At 36.8% G+C, this 13,987-nt stretch overlaps 1 protein-coding gene across 15 annotated transcripts in view; it reads right to left on the bottom strand.

Annotated features, from left to right (window-relative positions):
* Positions 1-13,987, bottom strand: part of BAZ2B (bromodomain adjacent to zinc finger domain 2B) — a 383,609-nt gene that overhangs the window by 334,712 nt on the left and 34,910 nt on the right. For 13 of the 15 annotated variants that reach the window (XM_068545042.1, XM_068545028.1, XM_068545035.1 and 10 more), the window contains exon 3: positions 8,150-8,278. The exons of the other annotated variants lie outside the window; for them this stretch is intronic. The gene's annotated coding sequence lies outside the window, so the exon portion shown is untranslated. The remainder of the gene's footprint in view (positions 1-8,149; positions 8,279-13,987) is intronic. 15 annotated transcript variants of the gene reach the window in all.

Below are 13,987 nucleotides of genomic sequence, written 5' to 3'. Positions count from 1 at the left end.
AACCCGTCCTTTAGAATTGAAGGTAGAAATAAAAACTTTCCCTAGTAAACAAAAGCTGAAGGAATTTATCACCAGTAACCTGCCTTAAAAGAAATACTGAAAGGAGCTCTTTGACCTGAAAAAAAAAGGATGCAAATTAGAAATATGAAAACATAGGAACATATATACACACTGGTAAAGGTAAGCATATAGCTAGATTCAGAATACCCTAATAATAATGTATTACAGTGATGCGTTAACTACTTAACTCTAGATAAAGGTTAAAGGACAAAAGTATTAAAAACAACTATAGCTTCAACAATTTGTTAAGGGATATACAATATAAAAAGATGTAAATGGTGACATCAAAAACATAAAAGGAGGGGAGTAAAAGGACAGAGTTTTTGTATGTGTTCAATTGTTACCTTATAAAATAGACTGTTATATATATGATACTTTATGTAAGCCTCATGGTAACCGCGAAACAAAAACCTACAATTAATACAGAAAAAGATAAAGAGAAGGGAATTAAAGCATACCACTACAGGAAGTCATTAATCCACAAAGGTAGGCAGCAAAAAAGAAAAAAGTAATAATGGCGCTATAAAACAGCCAGAAAACAATAAGATAGCATTAGTAAGTCCTAACCTATCAATAATTACTCTAAAAGTAAATAGATTGAATTCTCCAATCAAAAGGCATTGAGTGGCTGGATGGATTAAAAAAAAAGACCCAACTGTATGCGGCCCATAAGAGACTCACTTCAGCTTTAAAGACACACATAGGCCCAAAGCAAAGGAATGGCAAAAGATATTCCACGCAAGTAGAAACCAAAAGAGAGGAGAGGTAGCCATATTTATTTCAGACAAAATAGACTTTAAGTCAAAAATGGTAACAAGAGACAAAGATGGTCATTATATAATGATGAGGGGGTTAATTCATCAAGACAATATAACAATCATAAATATATATGCACTTAACATCAGAACACCTAAATATATCAGCAAATACTAACAGATCTGAAGAGATAAATAGACAATTCAAGAATAGCATGGAACTTCAATACCCCATTTTCAACAATAGATAAATCATCCAGACAGAAAATCAACAAGGAAATATTGGACTTGAACCATACTTTAGACCAAATGGAACTAACAGACATATACAGAAAATTCCATCCAATAGCAGCAGAATACACATTCTTCTCAAGTGCACAAGGAACATTTCCCAGCATATATCACAAGATAGGTCAAAAAACAAGTCTTAGCTAATCTAAAAAGTTTGAAATCATACCTAGCAGGTCTGGTACTTTCAGTTACAAGCATCTTTGCTGTAGATGCCACGAACATTTCTGACGTATAACTAACTGGCCATAAGGCAATTTTGCCATAAAAAATGAAATAAAAAATAAAAGAGGGGCATTAAAAAGGACATAAAGAAACATGATAAATTAACAGCAAAATTAAAGACTTTCCTGTGAAATACAGAGTATTTGAATGTGTTTAAAATGTGTGTAGATTCATGGCAGTGCTGTGCAAATAACTGCTTTTATTTTGTGTGTTGTACCTAAGCATTTGTTTTCCGAGTCTTTTGTTCATAGTATTTTATACTTTTTTTTTTGCTTGTTGATTCATCTCCTCCTTTGGCATTGCAATTTTTTCTTTTTTTTTTTTTTTGTTTTTTTATACTGCAGGTTCTTATTAGGCATCAATTTTATACACATCAGTGTATACATTTCAATCCCAATCGCCCAATTCAGCACACCACCATCCCCACCCCACCGCAGTTTTCCCCCCTTGGTGTCCATATGTCCATTCTCTACATCTGTGTCTCAACTTCTGCCCTGCAAACCGGCTCATCTGTACCATTTTTCTAGGTTCCACATACATGCATTAATATACGATATTTGTTTTTCTCTTTCTGACTTACTTCACTCTGTATGACAGTCTCTAGATCCATCCACGTCTCAACAAATGACTCAATTTCGTTCCTTTTTATGGCTGAGTAATATTCCATTGTATATATGTACCACAACTTCTTTATCCATTCGTCTGTTGATGGGCATTTAGGTTGCTTCCATGACCTGGCTATTGTAAATAGTGCTGCAATGAACATTCGGGTGCATGTGTCTTTTTGAATTACGGTTTTCTCTGGGTATATGCCCAGTAGTGGGATTGCTGGGTCATATGGTAATTCTATTTTTAGTTTTTTAAGGAACCTCCATATTGTTCTCCATAGTGGCTGTATCAATTTACATTCCCACCAACAGTGCAAGAGGGTTCCCTTTTCTCCACACCCTCTCCAGCATTTGTTGTTTGTAGATTTTCTGATGATGCCCATTCTAACAGGAGTGAGGTGATACCACATTGTAGTTTTGATTTGCATTTCCCTAATAATTAGTGATGTTGAGCATCTTTTCATGTGCTTCGTGGCCGTCTGTATGTCTTCTTTGGAGAAATGTCTATTTAGGTCTTCTGCCCATTTTTGGATTGGGGTGTTTGTTTCTTTAATATTGAGCTGAATGAGCTGTTTATATATTTTGGAGATTAATCCTTTGTCCGTTGATTCATTTGCAAATATTTTCTCCCATTCTGAGGGTTGTCTTTTCATCTTGTTTATGGTTTCCTTTGCTGTGCAAAAGCTTTGAAGTTTCATTAGGTCCCACTTGTTTATTTTCGTTTTTATTTCCATTACTCTAGGAGGTGGATCAAAAAAGATCTTGCTGTGATTTATGTCAAAGAGTGTTCTTCCTATGTTTTCCTCTAAGAGTTTTATAGTGTCCAGTCTTATATTTAGGTCTCTAATCCATTTTGAGTTTATTTTTGTGTATGGTGTTAGGGAGTATTCTAATTTCATTCTTTTACATGTAGCTGTCCAGTTTTCCCAGCACCACTTATTGAAGAGACTGTCTTTTCTCCATTGTATATCTTTGCCTCCTTTGTCATAGATTAGTTGACCGTAGGTGCGTGGGTTAATCTCTGGGCTTTCTATCTTGTTCCATTGATCTATGTTTCTGTTTTTGTGCCAGTACCATATTGTCTTGATTACTGTAGCTTTGTAGTATAGTCTGAAGTCAGGGAGTCTGATTCCTCCAGCTCCATTTTTTTCCCTCAAGACTGCTTTGGCTATTCGGGGTCTTTTGTGTCTCCATACAAATTTTAAGATGATTTGTTCTAGCTCCGTAAAAAATGCCATTGGTAATTTGATGGGGATTGCATTGAATCTGTAGATTGCTTTGGGTAGTATACTCATTTTCACAATGTTGATTCTTCCAATCCAAGAACATGGTATATCTCTCCATCTGTTGGTATCATCTTTAATTTCTTTCATCAGTGTCTTATAGTTTTCTGCATACAGGTCTTTTGTCTCCCTAGGTAGGTTTATTCCTAGGTATTTTATTCTTTTTGTTGCAATGGTAAATGGGAGTGTTTCCATAATTTCTCTTTCAGATTTTTCATCATTAGTGTATAGGAATGCAAGATATTTCTGTGCATTAATTTTGTATCCTGCAACTTTACCATATTCATTAATTAGCTCTAGCAGTTTTCTGGTGGCAGTTTTAGGATTCTCTATGTATAGTATCATGTCATCCGCAAACAGTGACAGTTTTACTTCTTCTTTTCCAATTTGTATTCCTTTTATTTCTTTTTCTTCTCTGATTGCCGTGGCTAGGACTTCCAGAACTATGTTGAATAATAGTGGTGAGAGTGGACATCCTTGTCTCGTTCCTGATCTTAGAGGAAATGCTTTCAGTTTTTCACCATTGAGAATGATGTTTGCTGTGGGTTTGTCATATATGGCCTTTATTATGTTGAGGTAGTTTCCCTCTATGCCCACTTTCTGGAGAGTTTTTATCAGAAATGGGTGTTGAATTTTGTCAAAAGCTTTTTCTGCATCTATTGAGATGATCATATGGTTTTTATTCTTCAATTTGTTAATATGGTGTATCACATTGATTGATTTCCGTATATTGAAGAATCCTTGCATCCCTGGGATAAATCCCACTTGATCGTGGTGTATGATCCTTTTAATGTGTTGTTGGATTCTGTTTGCTAGTATTTTGTTGAGGATTTTTGCATCTATATTCATCAGTGATATTGGTCTGTAATTTTCTTTTTTTTGTAGTGTCTTTGTCTGGTTTTGGTATCAGGGTGATGGTGGCCTCATAGAATGAGTTTGGGAGTGTTCCTTCCTCTGCAATTTTTTGGAAGAGTTTGAGAAGGATGGGTGTTAGCTCGTCTCTAAATGTTTGATAGAATTCACCTGTGAAGCCGTCTGGTCCTGGACTTTTGTTTGTTGGAAGATTTTTAATCACAGTTTCAATTTCATTACTTGTGATTGGTCTGTTCATATTTTCTGTTTCTTCCTGGTTCAGTCTTGGAAGGTTATACCTTTCTAAGAATTTGTCCATTTCTTCCAGGTTGTCCATTTTCTTGGCATAAAGTTGCTTGTAGTAGTCTCTTAGGATGCTTTGTATTTCTGCGGTGTCTGTTGTAACTTCTCCTTTTTCATTTCTGATTTTATTGATTTGAGTCCTCTCCCTCTTTTTCTTGATGAGTCTGGCTAATGGCTTATCAATTTTGTTTATCTTCTCAAAGAACCAACTTTTAGTTTTATTGATCTTTGCTATTGTTTTCTTTGTTTCTATTTCATTTATTTCTGCTCTGATCTTTATGATTTCTTTCCTTCTGCTAACTTTGGGTTTTGTTTGTTCTTCTTTCTCTAGTTTCTTTAGGTGTAAGGTTAGATTGTTTACTTGAGATTTTTCTTGTTTCTTTAGGTAGGCTTGTATAGCTATAAACTTCCCTCTTAGAACTGCTTTCGCTGCATCCCATAGGTTTTGGGTCGTCGTGTTTTCATTGTCATTTGTCTCTAGGTATTTTTTGATTTCCTCTTTGATTTCTTCAGTGATCTCTTGGTTATTTAGTAACGTATTGTTTAGCCCCCATGTGTTTGTCTTTTTTACGTTTTTTTCCCTGTAATTCATTTCTAATCTCATAGCGTTGTGGTCAGAAAAGATGCTTGATATGATTTCAATTTTCTTAAATTTACTGAGGCTTGATTTGTGACCCAAGATGTGATCTATCCTGGAGAATGTTCCGTGCACACTTGAGAAGAACGTGTAATCTGCTGTGTTTGGATGGAATGTCCTACATATATCTATTAGATCTATCTGGTCTATTGTGTCATTTAAAGCTTCTGTTTCCTTATTTATTTTCATTTTGGATGATCTGTCCATTGGTGTAAGTGAGGTGTTAAAGTCCCCCACTATTATTGTGTTACTGTCGATTTCCTCTTTTATAGCTGTTAGCAGTTGCCTTATGTATTGAGGTGCTCCTATGTTGGGTGCATATATATTTATAATTGTTATATCTTCTTCTTGGATTGATCCCTGGATCATTATGTAGTGTCCTTCCTTGTCTCTTGTAACATTCTTTATTTTAAAGTCTATTTTATCTGATATGAGCATAGCTACTCCAGCTTTCTTTTGATTTCCATTTGCATGGAATATCTTTTTCCATCCCCTCACTTTCAGTCTGTATGTGTCCCTAGGTCTAAAGTGGGTCTCTTGTAGACAACATATATATGGGTCTTGTTTTTGTATCCATTCAGCCAGTCTATGTCTTTTGGTTGGGGCATTTAATCCATTCACGTTTAAGGTAATTATCGATATGTATGTTCCTATGACCATTTTCTTAATTGTTTTGGGTTTGTTTGTGTAGGTCCTTTTCTTCTCTTGTGTTTCCCACTTAGAGAAGTTCCTTTAGCATTTGTTGTAGAGCTGGTTTGGTGGTGCTGAATTCTCGTAGCTTTTGCTTGTCTGTAAAGCTTTTGATTTCTCCATCAAATCTAAATGAGATCCTTGCCGGGTAGAGTAATCTTGGTTGTAGGTTCTTCCCTTTCATCACTTTAAGTATATCATGCCACTCCCTTCTGGCTTGCAGAGTTTCTGCTGAGAAATCAGCTGTTAACCTTATGGGAGTTCCCTTGTATGTTATTTGTCGTTTTTCCCTTGCTGCTTTTAATAATTTTTCTTTGTCTTTAATTTTTACCACTTTGATTACTATGTGTCTCGGCGTGTTTCTCCTTGGGTTTATTCTGTATGGGACTCTCTGCGCTTCCTGGACTTGGGTGGCTATTTCCTTTCCCATGTTAGGGAAGTTTTTGACTATAATCTCTTCAAATATTTTCTCTGGTCCTTTCTCTCTCTCTTCTCCTTCTGGGACCCCTATAATGCGAATGTTGTTGCGTTTAATGTTGTCCCAGAGGTCTCTTAGGCTGTCTTCATTTCTTTTCATTCTTTTTTCTTTAGTCTGTTCCGCAGTAGTGAATTCCACCATTCTGTCTTCCAGGTCACTTATCCGTTCTTCTGCCTCAGTTATTCTGCTATTGATTCCTTCTAGTGTAGTTTTCATTTCAGTTATTGTATTGGTCATCTCTGTTTGTTTGTTCTTTAATTCTTCTAGGTCTTTGTTAATCATTTCTTGCCTCTTCTCAATCTTTGCCTCCATTCTTATTCCAAGGTCCTGGATCATCTTCACTATCATTATTCTGAATTCTTTTTCTGGAAGGTTGCCTATCTCCACTTCATTTAGTTGTTTTTCTGGGGTTTTTTCTTGTTCCTTCATCTGGTACATAGCCCTCTGCCTTTTCATCTTCTCTATCTTTCTGTAACTGTGGTTTTTGGTCCACAGGCTGCAGGATTGTAGTTTTTCTTGCTTCTGCTGTCTTCCCTCTGCTGGTTGAGGCTATCTAAGAGGCTTGATGGGAGGCTCTGGTGGTGGGCTGCATTTTTTTCTTTATTGCCAAAATTTCTTCCTTCATTGAGGTGGTATCAGTTTCCAAATACTAGGATGCATATTTGTAAAAAAGATTTGTATTGCATTGTGAAAGCCTTCTACACTGTTAGCTGTTCTTGGTATATTGTCATATGTTCCTTGATAGACATTTCGAAGTTCTACACGAAATGTGGGTTCAACTATGTGCCTTCAACGCTCTTGCCCTTATTCTCCTGCAATAGGGTGTGTTCAAAATTAGAAACCAACACTTGTGGCAAATCATTATCAGCTCGATAAAGCCATCAATAATGTTGCTAACCAGAAGAAATGCCAAAGCATTTCAACGAGTTGAAACCAAACTGTCAACCCCCAAACCGTCAATCAGTTATTTTAACTTTCATGGGAAAATTGGCTTATGGTCAATTAGTTATGTTGCAGAAATGCTTGTGGCAAAGATGTCTGTGGCAAAGATGCTTATGGCTAAAGTACCTAGAACCCATGCCAAGTTTCTTTTCCGACCACAGTGGTATGAAACAAGAAATCAATAACATGAGGAAAGCTGTAAAATTCACAAATTACAGATATTACACAATATGTTCCTAAATAACCAATGAGTCAAAGAATAAATCAAAAGGGAAATCAAGAAATACAGACATACCTCAGAGATATCATGGGTTCCAGACCACCGTAATAAAGCATATATCACAATAAAGTGAGTCACATGAATTTTTCGGTTTCCCCGTACATATAAAAGTTATGTTTACATTATGCTGCAGTCTACTATGTGTGCAACAGCATTATGTCTAAAAACACAATGTGTATATACCTTAATTTTAAAATAATGCCTTTGAAAAAATGGTGCCAATAGACTTGTCTGACCCAGGGTTGCCACAAACCTTCAATCTGTAAAAAACACAGTATCTGGAAAGCACACCAAGGTGAAGTACAGTAAAACAAGGTATGCCTGAATCTTGAAAAAAAAAGAAAATGGAACAACAACATATCAAAACCTGTGGGATGCTGCAAAAGCAGTTCTAAGGGAGAAAGTTTAAAAGGGTAAAGGACAATATTAAAAAGAAGAAAAAGCTCAAAAAAACAACTTCATTTTATACCTCAAACAACCAGAAAAAGAAGAACAAACTAAGTAGAAGGATGGAAATAAAGATCAGAGCAGAAATAAATGAAATAGAAAGCAGAAAAACAATTAAAAAGATCAATAAAATTAAGAGTTGGCTTTTGAAAAAGATAAATAAAAGTGACAAACCTTTAGTTAAACTAACACAGTGTGTGGAGAAAAGGAAACTTTGTACACTGGTGATGGGAATATAAATTAGTACAGCTACTATGGAAATCAGTATGGAGGCTCCTCAAAAAATTAAAAATAGAATTACCATATGATCCAGCAATCCTACTTCTGGGTATACATCCAAAGAAATGAAAACAGGATCTCGGAGAGGTATCTGCACCCCTATGTTCATTGCAGCAATATTCACAATAGCCAAGATGTGTCAACTTGGTGCCTTAAAAACACAAATTTACAATTCTGCAAGTCAGAAGCTTGAAATGAGTTGTTTAGGGCTAAAATCAAGGTGTTGACAGGGTGCTACCTTCTGGGGACTTCAAGGAAGAATCTGTTTCTTGCTTCTTTCAGCTTCTAGAGGCTGCCAGCATCCACTGGTTCCTGGCTACATTACTCCAGTCTCTGTTGCCCTATTGCCACCTTCTCTATTAACCTCTTATAAAATATCTTGTGATTATGTTTAGGATTCACCCAGGATAAATGCCCCATCTCAAGTTCTTTCACTTAATCATATCTGCAAGTCCCTTTTGCCATATAAAGCAACATTTTTAGGTTCTAGAAATTAAGATGTGGATATTTCTGGGGGGGCCACTGTTCAGTCTACCACAGTAGTCAACTCCTCTCTCACCCAGCTGCCAGCAACCACTGTCCTCTTAGTTCTGTCCCTGTAGCTTTGCCTTTTCCAGAAAGTCATATAAACACAATGATTACAGTATGTTGCCTTTGGAGTCTGGTTTCTTAGCAAGATGCACATGAGATTCATCCATATTATTACACTTATAAGTAGTTCATTCCTTTGTATTGCTAAGAAGTATTCCACTGCATGGATGTACCATACTATGTTTATCCATTAACAAGTTGAGGGACATTTGTGTTGTTTCCAGGTTTTGACAAACACTCATGTGTAGTTTTTTGTGTGAACATAGTTTTCATTTCTCTTGGGTAAATACCTAGGAATAGGACTGCTAGGTTGCATGGTAAGTGCATGTTTAACTTTCTAATAAACTGCCAAACTGTCTTCCAGTGTGTCTGTACTCCTTATGTCTTTTCTAAAGCACACAGTCACCCACTGAGTAAACAATGAAAAAGTGTTCATAAAGAAAAAGTGGAGGAAATAGATTTTGGGTATAAACACTGTTTGCCAAAGAAATAGGAATGAATTCTCAATACAGAAAGATATAGAAATAAAAATAGAAAAGTACATTTAAGAGACAGGACAGATAGTACTAAAGGCTCCAACATATAGGTAATAATAATATTAGAAATTACTTAGAGAATAATAGAGGAGCAATACTGAATAGATAATAGCTGAAAAATTTCCAGAACTGAGGAGATATTTAAATCGACAGATTGATAATGCACAAGCAGAATAAAGAGTCACAACCAGATACATTATGATGAAAATGTGGGGTATTAAAGAGAAAATCTTCAATCTACCAGAAAGTATAAACAGATTTCCTAAAAGAATGAAAATTAAGACTGACAGCAGAAATTTCATCAACTGTTGATGAAATAATAAAGAAATAAATCAACAACTTTTTATGTGAAATATTAGGACCAGAAATATTTCAGAATTGAGATTTTATGGGAGGAGGGAGGATGTTAGAAGATTAATGTGGTCCATATACTGTATATTACATAGCACATTTAGCCAGCTCTGAGGAACAAGGCTTAAGTAGCAAGGTGAGAGGAAGAGAGTTGACAACAGGCTCCAGAAGCTTCTACAGAGCTATGAAGAGATAGCGACATCATGGTAGGGAAGATATGACAAACTGTACTAACTTTGTTTGGAAGCTGCAAATTAATCACCAATTTGCATGATTTTGTTACCTTGTTTCTCTGTACTGTTTATGCAAAAAGAGTATAAAGAAGTTAAAGCTTCCAGGACTTCCCTGGTGGCACAGTGGTTAAGAATCTGCCTGCCAATGCAGGGGACATGGGTTCGAGCCCTGGTCCGGGAAGATCCCACATGCCATGGAGCAACTAAATCTGTGTGCCACAACTACTGAGCCTGCGCTCTAGAGCCCGTGAGCCACAACTACTGAAGTCCAAGCACCACAACTACTGAAGCCCGCATGCCTTGAATAAAAATTCATGTTAGAAGTTAAAGCTTCCAGACCTTTTCTCCCAAAACATCTAACTGCAAAAATCCTTCTTCTGGTACCCAGAGGTCCACTCTTTTTTATTTTTTAATTAATTAATTAATTAATTTATTTATGGCTGCATTGGGTCTTTGTTGCTGCGCATGGGTTTTCTCTAGTTGCGGCGAGCAGGGGCTACTCTTCGTTGCGGTGCACGGGCTTCTCATTGCGGTGGCTTCTCTTGTTGTGGTGCACAGGCTCTAGGCATGCGGACTTCAGTAGTTGTGGGATGCGGGCTTCAGTAGTTGTGGCATGTGGGCTCAGTAGTTGTGGCTTGCAGGCTCTAGAGCACAGGCTCAGTAGTTGTGGCACACGGGCTTAGTTGCTCCGCGGTATGTGGGATCTTCCCGGACCAGGGCTCAAACCCGTGTCCCCTGCATTGGCAGGCAGATTCCTAACCACTGCGTCACCAGGGAAGTCCTCAGAGGTCCACTCTTAAATGTTTTTGGTCTACAGTTCTAGAAACATATTTTTCAAATACTTTTTAAAATTCAGACTCAAAATAAGAAATGCATTTTACATCACAACCCAGAAATCTGTTGCACACACATATACACTTGAAATAAACGTTGCAGTAATAGTAATTACACTATGTGCTAAACACTGACATTTTCAACTCTGTTTTATTTAACTTGAAAAAATGCTCGTTGTGGACTTACTAAATTGATTTCATGACACACCAATAGTAGCAACCTGCAGATTGACAAAGATTGAGAAATCTTCTATGCACATATATACAGTCAGTCCTCCATATCTGAGGGTTCCACATCCACGGACTCAACCAACTATGGGTCAGAAATATTTGAAAAAAAATTCCAGAAGGATCCAAAAAGCAAAGCTTGAATTTGCCGTGTACCAGCAACTATTTACATACCATTTACATTGTATTAGGTATTATAAATAATGTAGAGATGATTTAAAGTATAGAGGAGGATGTGCATGCGTATGTTATATGCAAACTTTATATAAGGAACTTGAGCAATGGCAGATTTTGGTATTCTCAGGAGGTCTTGGAACCAGTCTCCTGCGGATACCAAGGAACAACTGTACATTCTTTTATATAAAAATGAGATTATACAAATTGTACCTTTGTTACATTGTAACTATCCTTATTCATATTCCCTTTTACATTATTTGTTAATGTACTCTTACTGTCACTAAGAGTTACAGCATAACTATATCCTCATTTGCACACTTTTCTTATTCATTCTTATAGTCTGGAAGAAATTATTTCCTACAGTGACTTTCTAAGACACAAAATAGAAGCATCAGGTATAGTAACCTTCTTATATGCCATAGATCAAAGAGGTATTTTAAAAACCTTCCCTAAGAAATGCTACATTTTCTTTCTTTTTTTAAAACATTAATTTATTTATTTGGCCGCGCCAGGCCTTAGTTGTGGCACACGGGATCTTCGTTGCCACGTACAGGATCTTCGTTGTGGCATGCAGGATCTTTAGTTGCTGCATTTGGGATCTTTAGTCACAGCATGAGGGATCTAATTCCGTAACCAGGGATTGAACCCGGGCCCCCTGCATTGGGAGCACGGAGTCTTAACCACTGGACCACCAGGGAAGTCCCAAGAAATGCTACATTTTAAAAATATTTATTTATTTGTTTGTTTATTTATTTATTTATTTATTTTTGGCTGTGTTGGGTCTTCGTTGCTGCCCGCAGGCTTTCTCTAGTTGTGGCGAGCAGGGGCTACTCTTCGTTGTGGTGCTTGGGCTTTTCACTGCAGTGGCTTCTCCTATTGTGGAGCACGGGCTCTAGGCTCACAGACTTCAGTAGTTCTGGCAGACGGGCTTCAGTAGTTGTGGCACATGGGCTCAGTAGTTGTGGTTTGCGGGCTCTGGAGCGCAGGCTCAGTAGTTGTGTCGCACAGGCTTAGTTGCTCCGCAGCATGTGGGACCTTCCTGGACCAGGGCTCGAACCCTGTCCCCTACATTGGCAGGTGGATTCCTAACCACTGCGCCACCAGGGAAGTCCCTACATTTTCATATACAGAATTTCCTGTCAAATAGGCCAAGCTGTCCACATCATGCTTATTTACTAAAATGGAATTTGAGGGTGGAGGTATCATTGCTTGAAAGAATTAAGAGTAATGTCAAAATCTTTTTTTATGCCCCTGTTATGCCCTTTCATGTATGCACGTTGAACTAGACTGCTCATCAGTTTTGTAATATAAAGTTTTATGAATTTAATCATAGAACTCTATGATTTTCATAAGAGGGAGATATGACAGTGTTTCCACTCTATTTATTTTTTAACATCTTTATTGGAGTATAATTGCTTTACAATGGTGTGTTGGTTTCTGCTTTTTAACAGAGTGAATCAGCTACACATATACATATATCCCCATACCTCCTCCCTCTTGCGTCTTCCTCCCATCCCACTCTATTTAAAAGGTGCAACTAAAACATACAAAAATGTTCTACTGAGGCTGTAGAAATTTTATTAATAATTTACAGATACCAAATAAAATATAATTTATTTAGAAAGAATGCATATCTATGAATTTTAAAATGTAACATTTGATAACTTACATAATAATTTAACTAAGGTAGAACAGTTAAAAATAATAAATAGGATGTGCATTTTACAACTTTTAACTCAATTTTTTTTTTTTTTTTTATTTTGAAGTGATTTCAGACTTACAAGCTACAAAACACAAACCACTCAGTGCCAAGAATGTGGTTGCTAAATATCATCCTCCAATTTAAAAAAAAAAGCCACGGGCTGTGAAGAAACAGCAGACTGTAGAGCTGGAACAGGGAAAATACCAATACAAGACAAGGCAGAAGCATTTTGTACTACCAGAAAGCAAGTGAATGCTCACAAACCAAAAGGGTGGGGACATGTCAAAAGGCCATAGAAGTCTATCAGAACTCCAGATGGTCAAAGCTGGAACTTCTAGAGTGACCAAACAAAGAGTGCATTAGATTATAACCTCCCAAATAAAAATACATGAATGCATACAAATATAAATAAATGATACAAAAATAAGTAGGGGAGAATAGTCAAATCTTCCCTACAGAGGAATCCAAATAATGTATGTAGAAACAATCCTGTCCAGAAGGTGAAGTTTAAACCTGCCCCCTGCCCCTGCCTTTGAGAGTGCGCTGGAGTTAGTGACTCCCTTCCAAATAGAATGGGGGAAAAACTGGAACTTTACAGAGGAGAAGCCTAGAAGATACTTCCTTAGCCAAGATAACCAGGTTTACATCACTAGAATTACCCTGTTGATAGCATCCACTCCCTGACATAATGTGAGATGAGAATGGTACTTCACCTCTGTAGTACTCTTTCTAAAAAACCCATAACACCAGTCTAATTATGAGAAATACATATGACAAACCAAAATTGAGAGACAACCTATAAATATTTCACCAAGACTCCTCAAAACAATGAAAGTCATGAAAAGTAAGGGAAGAATGAGACTGTCACAGACCAGAGGAGATTGGAGAGATGATGAATAAATGAAATGTGGTACCCTGGATTGGATCTTGGAATAGAAAAAGGACATTAAAGGAACAATTAGCGAAATGTGATTAAAGTCTGGAGTTTAGAGGAACATTCATGGAAAATGGGTGAAATCTGAATAAAGTCTGCGGTTTAGTTAATAGTAATGTACCGATGTTTGTTTCTTAGTTTTGAAAAATGTACCACGGTGATTTAAAATGACATCAGAGGAAACTGAAATTGGGTGAGGGGTATACTATCTTTTCAACTTTTCTGTAAATGTTAAATTATTCTAAAATAAAAAAGTTTATTTTTTAAAAAGTACA

This window comes from Eschrichtius robustus, chromosome 5 (assembly GCF_028021215.1).
Source record: "Eschrichtius robustus isolate mEscRob2 chromosome 5, mEscRob2.pri, whole genome shotgun sequence".
Classification (NCBI taxonomy): Eukaryota; Metazoa; Chordata; class Mammalia; order Artiodactyla; family Eschrichtiidae; genus Eschrichtius; species Eschrichtius robustus.
The sequence above is the reverse complement of the archived record's forward strand: the minus strand, read 5'-3'. Positions and strand labels throughout refer to the sequence as shown.